Raw genomic sequence first — 13367 nt, forward strand, 5'->3', positions numbered from 1 at the left:
AATTTGTGTTGGCCAAGGAGTTGGCCCCCACACGTATCTCCTTGGCATCTCAAAAATGCTTCTTGAAATATGAGGATATTTGATTCCAAGAAGTGATTGTATGCCTCTTGAATTTGTCAAACCGCATTTTGGTCACACCTGGCAAAGTTTCTAAGAACATAATGCATTGCAGGTCGATGCTCACATTATGGGCCCTCATCAAGGTGTTGAAAGTCCTAATGTGGTTATATGGATTGGAGGTTCTGTTGCAGACCGCAATATGTGGCATCTTGAAACCCTGTAGATAGGGAGTTGCAACAATATGAGGAGAAAAAGGCTCAAGCTCCTCATCAGAGTCACAGTCATCCTTATTTTTATCTGCTAGGAGGAGTCTCATCTACTTTTTCATCAATGCAAGTCATTCTTGGGTTGGATCCCTCACTATAGGCTTATAAGGGAGCTAGTTCTTACCTCTCATCTCGGGTTGCACGTTATTCAAGTTATTGTCCCTCCAAGCTTGAGCTTGGTTATTTGGGACATTCTCGTCATCATGCCTCACAAGAGGGTTCTCCCTTGGCTAAGTGCAACTCAGCTCGTTGTCGCGACCTTGCTGTCTCCGATGTGAATTTAGGTTCTCACGCAGATTGGATTGATAGTTACTAAAAAAATGTGAGCAGAGTTGAGATGATCTCTTAGGTCGGGCTCTCGTCTTCGAGATTGAGTGCTTTGAACACTCTCTGATTTGTCTTCACGACGTCTTTCTATCCAATAACTTCCTTCAGCAAAATTTACCACCCGTTGATGAGGTCAATGAGCTTGGTTGTTAATATGGACTCGAATCCTGGTGTCGCGAGATCTGGTGACATAAGTGACCTCTCTGTGAACAGAGTTTCTCTGGTCATTTCCTCATAAAGATGGATTGCCTCAAGCTCGAGTGGGTGATGGATCTCTCGGGGGAGATGGATGGTGAATTAGTGATGGTGGATGCCTTATGGGAGAGGCCACATTTCTTCCATCTGGGTGTACTATCTGAGGTCACCCGTTATCCACCTCGATCCCTTTTCTCATGGTGGTCTTTCTCTCTGATCCTGATCGTTCGATGGGACTCGAGTTGGTGGGGGAATCCCTTCTCTTTTTACTCACCTTGAATTTGTCCCAGCTTGACAAGGTTGATCAGCCTAATGAGAAATTTCCTCATTCATGGGGGCTTGAGCAGGTCGCTCATTCTTGGGAATGTAAGCGGGTTGATTCCTGGGAGTTTGAGCAGGTTGCTCATTCCTGGGAGCATGTCTCGATGGTACATGTTGTGAGTGGTAGTTTGAATCGACAAGCTGACATTCATGGGGCTACGTCTGCACAATCTAGTCCCCTAATAACCACTAGCTCTCCTTCCGATATTCGAATCGGTTACAGGAGGTAGTCAAGACATAATTTCATCAATACGCCTATTGGTGTGGGCGAGCTGGATCTTTAGCTTTGTATTTTCTTGCTCAACCAATCCCACATAATATGCATAATAAGGAGTTTCCTAACTTCCTGTGTCTTGATTATCTCTAGCATGAATATGGGAATGTTTCCCAGCACGCCTATGTAATGAAGTGCCTTCTCCAGTAGGACTAGCTACTTTGCAATCCCTCTGGTCAGCGAGCCTTTCTTATTCCTCCTCTCCTATGATCTTCTGGTTACTACCATTGTTTCAAGTAAGGTTTTAGAATGAAATTTGCAAACCTAATTTGCTCTCAATGAAAGCACAAAACTATTGACGCAGTTTTTTGTCAACAAAGAATTGAGAAATTCGAGAGGTGATTAGGTTTGAATAAGACCATATAATAAGAATACAAAAAGGTTTTACGTGGTTCAATAGTTAAAATCCACCTAGTTTATGAGTCTATGTTATTGTTGTTTTTCCTCTCAAGAAACACAATCCAAAGTTTCAGTATGCAAGAATTCCATCCATTTTCCTGTCCATTCCCTTTCGATATATAGGGGATTAATGGACAAGTTTGGGTAACTCACAAAATTGGGTAGCTTCCCACATATACGAATAATTACATTTAATATGTCGATTGCCTGATATTATACATTTATGAGGCAAGATTACAATATTCTAATTATGTATATAAAATCCTGGGTCTTCAAGGATTCGAATGAGTGCCTTCTGTATATTGACAATGAGTTGAATACATATCACAAGAGCTAAAGGTTTCCAGGCTAAGTCGATCTGAATATCGATGGACTTGAGCTATGTCTTAGCGGCCTAAAGGTATGGCTAGACGATCTCCTTGATACCTTGTCTACCTATGCTTAACCTGAGCTACGCATTAGGTAACATGTGCAATAACCTTGGAACTAGGAATAACTTTATTAAATGCATCCCAGCTGTACGACGAACATGACACATCAGCTCGTATTTTTTAGGTACAACATTTTTTTATTGGTAAGGCATGGAGATGAGAATAATATGGGTTAACTACATTTGGGGAGTTAGAACTAACAAATGTAGTTGTGACTCTAGGTTAGAATGACTCTCTTTATTTCATGAAGAGACCAACCAAATACCTCATTTATCATTTAATGATATCTTTTTCTAGAATGATAGGAATAGTATTTTACATGACAAGCAAAGGAAGAAGTCAATGTTGACTGTTAGTATTTAAAGTAGTAATCTCCTCTACCTGAAAGATATATACTTTTAAACACTTATGTGGCAAATGAAAACGATGCCTCGGTGTTGGTTGTGATCATAGGGAATTGGGAGATGTGAATTTTACTGCTTTTTATTAAAAAAAATTGCCCAATCAAACCCTTTGCCCTTTGAGGCCATGGCAGTGAGGAATGCAGTTATTTTGGCTTGTGATTGGCAATAAGATTCAATCGTAAACCAAACAAATGCATCTGAAGTGGTAAACAATTTTCTAAAGATTATTTTAGATAATTTTCATGACTTGGTTTTGAGCTTCTAGTTTTGAGACATTCAAAAAATTGGTGGGGGAAACAATTTTGAGACTCATAATTTGGCCAAATTGGCTTTGCATATCATCATAATAAGCATGGTTCAATAGCTGAAAGTATGCAATGCCATCCTCATTGATCATGAGGAGTAGAAGTTCTAATGGCTTATGTGCTAGCTATGCAAGACTCGGTAGTGATTTGGTTGCCATTGTTGTAAGTTTGGAGTGTAGTTGTTTGTAGTTTGTATTTTCCGATAGTTGTGGTTATGTCTTTCTTTAATGGTTTACAATGCTTTGTTTTTTTCATCGTTTTTTTGTTTCAAGTTTTTGGTCTTTAATATTTTAGTTCATTCTCTGTGTTTTCTATGGCTAGTTTATTTTCAACTGGAACTTTGTACCTACTTTATTCGAATCAATTTTCTTGTTTATTTCTTGAACTGAATGGGGTGATTTTTATAAACTCCAAAAAATCGTACCTTGATCTTGGACTTTTTTTAAATGAACTTTAGGTCAGAAAAAAAGACTCAATCTTCGTCGTCCATCAACGTGGGTTTCTTCTTATTTTTCTCAATCATGTCTATTAAGTAGTTTGTGAGTATTTTTGCAAAATCCATCAACACCGAGATTGGTTTAATTTAAATGCTTTTTTTTCGTAGATATCATATTATACAAAAAAAAAAATTATATCAGTAGACCATTTCTTACACCATTCCATTGATGGCATATATAATTTAAAGTCAGGCAACTTCTAGAAGGAAGCTTGAAGGTTTTGCATTTACATTACTACCAAAAATAGAAAAATCACCACTTCCTTATTAATTATTGAAAGCTTGAAATACACTACCTGACTCAAAAAATATTTGTTGCATAGAATATTAGTGAAAATTTGTAACAATGACAAAACAACATGGCAATAATATTTTATTTGAAAAATATAAAAAACATCCAAATGAACATCATTACCTGGCAAGCTAACCTTCAATTTGCAATCTTAATTTCATTGTGAAGGATAGATTTTAGAACCCTAAAAGTGGTGTAATAGTCACCTAATTTAGTAATCATAGACTCAGATATGCATTTGGCACACACCCCCACGTATTATGGACTAAAGTGAAAAAATACCCAAATCTCACGATACCTTTATGTGCATGTGTGTGCGCGTTGGTTAAATACAAGGTTAAGTTTATTTTCACAAAGTGGTGCAAAACTCTTAATGATTTCACGTAATGGTGATGTAAAATTTGACTATTTAACATAGTGGTGCAAAAATTGTTTTTTCGAATCTAAAATGATGCAATAAGGTATCTAAGCATGACCAAAAAGTTTTGGGATATTTTGAAGTACTTAAGGTCACTTTTGGACAAGTTGATCATGCCTAAAGGCGATGCATCGCCTCTTAGGAGGCAACACATCACACGAGCACGATAGGACTTGTTGGACTACAGTAAGCGACACGTCGTCTGCTGTAGGGCAACGTGTCGCCTGTTGCGTCCATACGAGTTACATATTTTGCCTCCAAAATATGTTTTGAAAATGTGTAATCCTATTGGTTAGACCCAATGTCAGTGTGTAACCTATTTAAGGATTTATTTTTATAGAGTTTTTGGGACTTGATCACTCCTCTAAACTCTTTCTAGCTCTCCAAGACTATCAATTTTCTCTTGGAAATTCATCAAGATTGCTTGACTTGAGAATTAAAAGCATGTTATATCTCACTCCTTGTTCCTTCACTGTAGAAATCTCAAGTAACTTATTAGTGGTTTGGAATAAAGGTTTTGGACAAAGATTCTTATCTTGTGCAAGCCTTTGTGTTATGTGTGTTATTGTTTACAATTTTTTTGTGTTATTGTGCTAAGTTTTTGTTCCACATTTTTGAGTTGTGCCACTATCCCCAATAATAATAATATCTACCTTAATTTTTTTATTATAATTATTTTTCATGTTTCTTATATGTTGTCATCAAAATTATATTAGAGAAGAAATTAATATAACTTTAATGTTTGTTATGTGAGTAGATCGGTTAGTTGAGTCCTATAGAATTTTTAAAATAGTTAAGGTCATATAACAATTTTTAAGAATAATTTAGTTGTGTTAGGGGTTATATATAAATAGAGAAAATAAATAATAGTTCGTAATTAAATTATTGAGGGTAATAATTTAATTAGAGGAATAGAGAAGAATAGAAAATAAGTTAATTATTTTTAATGGTTTTTTTTTACAACTATTATTAGTGAGTGTTTAAGGTTCGTGTATCATATAAATAGAAAGTATGAAGATAAGTATCACTCTCTACTTCTTATGTTTGGCCAAAAGGATTGTGATAGAAAGTGAGAAGAGGATAGAGAGGATAGAGGAAGACTGGAGAAGAAAGAAGAGAATAGGAATGAATGAAAAGAAAAGGGAAGGCTAGAAAAGCAAGGGTTCGACTTAGTGTGTAAAGGTAAGGATCATAGATATATGTATATTTAATGTTTCTTCCTCTTGAAGGGTAAGAGCTCGCATTATGAAAAACATATAAATCTAGGGTTCTTAGTAGTGTAAGATTTGAGGTGCAGTGTTGTAGTATTTTTCAATTTGTTATTGTGTTTTGGGGGTGTAACCATGGCTCGAAGGGGCTATGGAATGCAGGCAAGGAGTGTTGCACATCCCAACTGTTATTCAAAAAATTAGCATTTGTGACGTGGCAAGTGATCCCTGGAAGCAGTGCGAACCTGTCTTACCTGCGACCAGTCTGGTCGATAGCTCCGCATACAAGGCAACATTAATGGGAAGATCTTTGTGAATCCCGAATTTATGTCACACAATCTCCTGAGTATCCGATTATTCAGGAAAGAATATCTGTAACAATCTTTTGTAATCCCCCTTGAGCCTATAAATAGCAAGAGATAGCTCAAGGGAGAGGAATTTTTTTGGGCTTTTGAATCATTCGAGGCTATAGTAATTCTTATAGGAATATTGTATTGTTGTTCAGAGATTAGTGAAACTCATTGAACCCAAGTTCTTTGATCACTCATCTTATTTTTATATCAATATAAACCTAAGTGGACGTAGGTCATTACCAGATCCTGGGGCCGAACCACTATAAAATACTGTGTCTTATTTACCTTTGTCATTACGTTCTTCTCATTACTTTCATTCATATCAAGCATATTCTGACTCCGTGTCAGTTGGCCAAATCGTGGGTCAACATTCTGGTGCTTTCATTGAGAGCTTGATTTATCGTTGTTGAGAAAACTAATGGCGAAAGCTGGGAAGAAAACTGGACAGGCGGCCGCCGCTGCACCGTCAAACCCGCCACCTCCTCCTCCTCCTGCAAGCATGGCAGAGGATGAGCCACAACTGGACTTTGAGGAGGAGGAAATGGATGATGCAACATTGAAGAGTACCCTGGGCGCGTTGCAGGAAGAATTGGCTAGTCTGAGGGCCAGGCAGCCGCTGAAGTTATGGCGCGGCAGCAGCAAGAGATTGAACGGCAGCGCGCAGAATTGAGCGAAAGGCAGGCGGAGGTGGACCGCCGCCAGAGGGAAGCCATAGCAGCCCTCGAGGCAGCCTTGCTATTGGCTAGAAATCAGGCTGCACCTGCCTCGCAGCCTGACCATCCTGTGAATGGGCCACCCCAGAGGTGTCCTAATCCAATCCCACTGATCCAGCCTTCGAGTCCGCAAAGGCCCGAGCAGCCTCAGATGCCCCATGATGATGTCCCACTGGATCCTGAGGCACAGCCACCATCCCAAGCTGCTCGGGGTAATCCCCTGCAACAGAGGCAGAATAGGGTCGAGCATCAGCCTCGCAGCCCTAGACGTCGTAGGGATGATGGGCCGAACCTACCGAACAGAGGACAATACCCTCCTGGCAACAGGAGGGACTCAGAGTTAGGCTCTGCGGTCTGGGGCCCCCCACGGCACGATGATGCACGGGGACACCACGACCAGCGCAGGCCACCCTCTAACGTTCGGGACGGTTCAGCCAGGAATGGACATCGAGGGAACATTCGATCTCACCATAGCCAGTCGAGGTTCAGAGATGGCCATGGATATAATGAGGCCGACTCAGGCAAAGGAAATGTCATTGGGAGGAATGAAGAAAGAGGTAAAGGCAGGAGCCAGGTACCTCAAGATGACCAACCAAATAGACAGGATGCTGGGGGGCAGCCCAGACAAAATAATGTCTTCAACCGGCTCGGGGGAAGCGAGCAGCGGAGAAGAGAAGAGGACCTGAGAGATGTACTCAATGATCGCCGTGAGAAGCACGGCGAGAATGTCCCCCCGGCAACGGAGGCCACAGGGATTTCTACCGCTGTACAGGCCCAGATAGACGCCCTCAACCAGGCAGTGCAACAGCTGGTCGGGGGAAGGACTTCTTACATCGACCACGATAGGAGGAAAGGCACTCCTTTCGTACAAAGGATAGCTAACGCCGAAACTCCCAGCAAATTCAAGATGCCTACGCTTCCAAACTTTGACGGATATGGAGACCCAGTCTCGCATGTCAATAAGTTTGAAATTCAAATGGACATTCAGAAAGTGTCTGAAGACGCTCGGTGCAGGATCTTCCCTGCCACACTTTCTGAAGCTGCGCAGGAGTGGTTCTTCAAATTCCCTCCCGCAAGCATTGTTTCCTGGGAAATGTTCGTACGGGAGTTCTACGGACAGTTCTATGCTGGTCGTATACACCCGACCGAAGCAAACCAGCTAGTCGAAATTCGCCAGCAGGATGGGGAGTCAGTGAAAGACTACATCCAACGTTTTATGCGAGCAGCAGCTGGAGCGAAGACGGTCGGGGAAGAAGGGAAGATGATGGCCATAACTGCAGGAGTAAAACATCATTCTTCCCTCTGGAAGAGTCTCCGAAAGGAAGGGGTGAGAACTACCCAAGAATTTTTGGATTGAGCTGATCGCTATATCAAGCTTGAAGAAGCCATCACCGACGATGGAAAGCCCTCAGGCAAGGATAAGAAGGCTTCCGAACCCGCCAAGGCCGCCAATGGGTCCAAACCTAGTGGCAACGGCAAAGGCAACGGGAACAGCAATGGTAATGGCAAGAACGGTGGAAAACGGCCGTATAATGAGCCTTCCACCTCCGGCAACAAACAAGCCAAGGGTAATCATTATGAGCCTCGGTTCACTAACTACACTGCCCTCGTTGAGTCTCGGGGAGAGGTTTACCAGGCCACAAGTTCCAGTGTGCCTTACAAGAAACCTGGGCCCATTCAAAAGGACATTTCGAAAAGAGACACCACCAAGTTCTGTCGTTGCCATAATGACTACGGACATGACACTAATGAATGCAACCAGTTAAAAGACGAAATCGAGTTCCTTATTAGACAAGGATACTTGAGAAGATACGTACGGGCCTCGGGAAATTCCCAACGAGAAGCTCCAGGTGGCAACGAGCAGGCACCCACACGCCAACGCTCGCCACCATTACAGCCTGCCCCGGTGGCTGGAACACTCTTAACCATCTGTGGAGGCTCGCGCCTCGCGGGGAATAGCGGAAAGGCCAGAGAACGGTATGCTCGAACTCTGTGCCATGACCAGGACATCGAGATGATGACTGTGGAGGACCGTGCACCAAAAAAGGCTCGGTCAGAGGGAGGAAAGATAACCTTCTCTGATGACGACGCCCAACACGACAGGTTCCCACATTCCGATCCGCTGGTCGTGGACATCCAGATAGCCAATATGATGGTGAAGAGGGTACTGGTCGATACAGGAAGTTCAGTGAATATCCTGTATAAATCAACACTGGAACGCATGAAATTGTCCGTGAAGGACTTGGAGCCCTGCAATCAAATGATATACGGCTTCTCTCGAGAAGGACTCGCCCCAGCCGGATTGATCAAACTCCCAGTAACGACGGGTACAACGCCTGCAACAAGGACATTACTCGCCACTTTTGTAGTGGTCGATTGTCCTTCGGCGTACAACGCCGTTATTGGAAGACCCATACTGGTTGATCTACAGGTCGTCATCTCTATGTGGCACCTAGCCATGAAGTTCCCGACAGACGCGGGGGTAGGACGAGTTTTGGGAAACCAAAGGGAAGCCAGAGAGTACTACAACGCCTCGATCACAAAGGAAAAAAGTGGAACGCCGAGGAGCACTACCCCAGATAGATTACAGATGGCAGTTGATGCGCAAGCCTAGTCCGGTGATGAAGTCACCAAATAGGGTGTTGCCCAAAGTGAGGATGGAGATTTGGATCCTCGCTTTGGGGATTTTGAAGAAAATTTTGGACCCGTCGAGGACCTGAAGGAGGTCTAACTCAACAAAGAAGACGCAACCAAAGTCGTAAAGGTTGGGAAAAACTTAGAGCCTACCACGAAGCACGCACTGGTGGAATTCCTGCGAAAAAACCAAGAGGTCTTAGCCTGGTCGCATAAAGACATGGTTGGGATAGATCCTGCAGTAATCAGCCATATCCTGAATATAGACAAAACCTTTCCACCCGTGCAACAAAAGAGAAGGTTGCTCGACAAAGATAGATCACGAGCCTTAAAAGAAGAAGTCGAAAGGCTAAAGGAGAATGGGTTCATCCGGGTGGCATTTTATCCTTCGTGGGTCTCTAATCCGGTGCTGGTCCCCAAGCCTAACGGCAAGTGGCGGACCTATGTGGATTTTAAAGACCTCAATAAATCCTGCCCAAAAAACTGCTTCCCGCTCCCGAGGATCGACCAGCTGGTCGACGCTACTGCAGGACATGAGATCCTCTCATTCATGGATGCATATTCAGGCTACAACCAGATTAGCATGCATCCCCCTGAAGAGGATAACACCAGCTTTCGGACCGATACGGGCTTGTACTGTTACAAAGTAATGCCCTTCGGACTGAAAAACGCAGGTGCAACTTACCAACGGCTTGCCAACCACATGTTTAAGGAGCTAATCGGTGTAAACATGGAGGTATATGTGGATGACATGCTGGTAAAGTCTAAGAAGGCAGAAGGACATGTGAGGGATTTACAAGAGTGCTTTGATGTGTTAAACAAGTACCAGATGAAGTTGAATCCCCTCAAGTGTTCCTTTGGAGTCGGATCAGGGAAGTTTTTGGGATTTATCGTGAATTCAAAAGGAATCGAGGCCAATCCCGACAAGATAAAAGCCCTGATCGGCATGAAGTCTCCATAAAAGATCAAAGATGTACAAAGTTTGACCAAGAGGATCGCTGCCCTAAGTAGATTCATTTCGAAATCAACAGACAAGTGTGTTCCTTTCTTCAATCTACTTAGAGGAAACAAGAAGTTTGAATGGACAGGAGACTGCGAGCAAGCATTCCAGGCGTTGAAAGCTCATATGGCACAACCTCCCATCTTGTCGAAGCCGATCGAAGGAGAGACTTTGTTTGTTTATCTGGTGACTACCGAAGTTGTTGCTAGCGCGGTACTTTTACGGGAGGAAGAAGGCGTACAGAAAGCAGTCTACTATGTCAGCAAGAGGCTGATCGGTGCAGAATTACGATATCCGCCAATCGAAAGGTTAGCATATTGCGTAATTCTAGCCTCTAGGAAGCTACGTCCTTACTTCCAAGCCCATCCTATCACAGTTCTAACTGACCAGCCCCTTCGGCAAGTCCTCCAAAAACCTGAGGTGGCTGGGCGATTGTTAAAATGGGCAGTCGAACTAGGGCAGTTCAATATAACCTATTCACCGCGAACAGCAGTAAAGGGACAAGTCTTGGCTGATCTTATTGCGGAGTTCACCGAACTCCCTGACAGTGAGCAGTGCGAATTGCCTGAAGCGCCCGTGCCTCAAGAGAAAGCTCCTTCGTGGAAGCTGTTCACGGATGGCTTGTCCAACGAATCCCACACTGGAGCGGGAGTGATATTGATAACGCCTGAAGGGCATCGATTCACTGCGCTATCAGGTTCGACTTCACTGCATCAAATAATGAAGTGGAATATGAAGCACTCCTCGTTGGATTGAGAATGGCGAAGGATATGAGCATAAAGACGCTTGATATTTATAGTGATTCAAAACTGGTGGTGAATCAAGTCCTAGGAGAATATCAAGCGCGAGGTTTGAAAATGGTGGCCTACTTGAATAAAACAAAGGACCTGCTAGCCCAGTTCACGAAGTACACCCTCCAATAAATCCCGCGAGATCAGAATTAAAACGCAGATGCCTTAGCCAAACTCGCTGGCGCAAAGGATGCTGACACCTTGAAGGTCGTGCCAGTAGAAAGACTGAGTAAGCCGAGCATACAAACCACGGAATCCAGTATGGAGATTCGAATGGAGGATTCGTGGATGGCACCTTTCTTGGAGTATCTGATGAATGGTACACTGCCAACAGATAGGAACAAGGCCAGAACTCTACAAAGACAAGCTGCTAGATACATACTGGTCAATGGCGTTATGTACCGAAGAGGATATTCGATGCCACTACTCAGGTGCGTAACACCAGAAAAAGCTAAGGAACTCATGAAAGAGGTGCATGAAGGCTTCTGTGGGGATCACGCTGGGGGGCAGAGTTTGGCAAAAAAGATTCTAAGGCAGGGCTACTTTTGGCCAACGATGAACGAGGATTCGATGGGGTATGTACGAAGATGTGATAAATGTCAAAGGCACTCCAAGATTCCACGAGCAGCTCCAAACAAATTGAAACAAATGCAGAGTCCGTGGCCTTTTGTAGTATGGGGGATAGATTTGATTGGATCCCTACCTACAGGGAAAGGCGAAGTAAAATACGCAGTTGTGGCAGTATATTACTTCACCAAATGGGTCGAAGCTGAACCACTCGCAACCATCACGACCAAGAAAGTTCTCGACTTTGTCATTAAAAACATTGTCTGTCGGTATGGTTTGCCCAGAAAGATAGTTTCAGACAATGGGACCCAGTTTGACAGCGATTTATTCACCGATTTCTGCAAAAGACATGGAGTTATTAAAAGCTTTTCTTCAGTCGCACACCCCCAGGCGAATGGGCAGGTCGAAGCAGTGAACAAAACTCTTAAAGACACCCTGAAGAAAAGACTTGAGGAAGCTAAAGGAGCATGGCCAGAGCAGTTGCCTGAAGTCCTCTGGTCGTATAGAACGTCTCACCGAACAGCGACAGGACATACTCCATTTTCCTTAGCCTACGGGTATGAGGCTATGTTGCCTGTTGAGTTAGATCCCCCCTCACATCAGCGTTTGACTTACGACCAGGATCAGAACAGCCAGCTAACGATGGAGTCCCTAGACTCAATCGACAAGATACGAGAGAAATCTCAACTCCGAGTTGCTGCATACCAGCAAAAAGTCGCCCGGTATTTTAACTCTAAAGTTAAAGAAAGAAAATTCAACGTCGGTGACTTGGTGTTACGACGAGTTTTCTTAAATACCCGCGACCCTACTGCTGGAGTGCTCAGACCCAATTGGGAAGGACCTTACCAAATTGAAGAAGTCCTTCATCCAGGCACCTACAAACTTGCACGCTTAAACGGAGATCTCGTTCCACGCTATTGGAATGGAGAACACCTGCGCAAGTATTATCAGTAAATAGTCCTTTATAAAGGACTGGCTTGTATTAAATTTCAATTTTTACAAGTTTTGCAAAGAGGGTTAGCCACATTGTATGGCTAACTGCTCGTATATGTAAGGTTCTATTATAGAATCACTTGTAAAGACATGTTTAGTCCATTTTTAATACGAGATTATAAGGGACTGTGCGCAGCCAGTCATTCTTGCCAACCATTGTGAATTTGCATTTACAAGTATTTGTTCATTACGTGTGTTGTTTTGCTGTATTACAAGTATCATTTTTCACACGAACAGGAATGTTCGAACAGGCCATGGTCAGGGCAAGTGACCAAGGACCTAAAGCTCCTCGATCACTTGGGGGGCATATAAGGCACATCGATAGCAAAACATACTCGCAAGGTATGTAAACACATGAACAAAATGAGTGAAAGCATGCTACAGTACTTAGAGTATTTTTCAAAATTTATGTTTTTTTAAAATCATGCCAAAGTATTATGCTAAGTTCGGTCATACGGACAAATGTTATAATAAATAAAGATATTATAGCATCAAGATTTAAGCTTTTACACCGCAAGCATCGCTGCTTGGATGTAACTGTTCAAGTAAAAGAAAAAAAAGATTTACTGCCCGTGCAGCAAAGTTTAAAACAAAAATATATTGTCTTTACATCACGACCCGTGGGTCGTGTAGCCAAAAAGAAAGAAAAAAATAAGGGAAAAGTTTAAGAGGCATTTGGGGCTGGAGGGTCCTGAGCAGCATCCTGGTTGGTCGCATCCTCAACAACTTCTTCTTCTTCTACAGCAACAATGCTAGGAGAGGCGGGGGTCCTCGCTCTTGCCTCCTCTTTGGGCAGTTGGGCAGTGCAGCGGGCCAACTCGGCAGTCCTGACTTCCTCCGAAAGATATCTGAAGTCGACACCCTGATTGTGTTTCCAGAAGTTGTAGAAACATCGGAGCGTCGTCCTCTTGTACCTCTCC

The sequence above is a fragment of the Humulus lupulus genome, chromosome 1 (genome assembly GCF_963169125.1).
Source record: "Humulus lupulus chromosome 1, drHumLupu1.1, whole genome shotgun sequence".
Classification (NCBI taxonomy): Eukaryota; Viridiplantae; Streptophyta; class Magnoliopsida; order Rosales; family Cannabaceae; genus Humulus; species Humulus lupulus.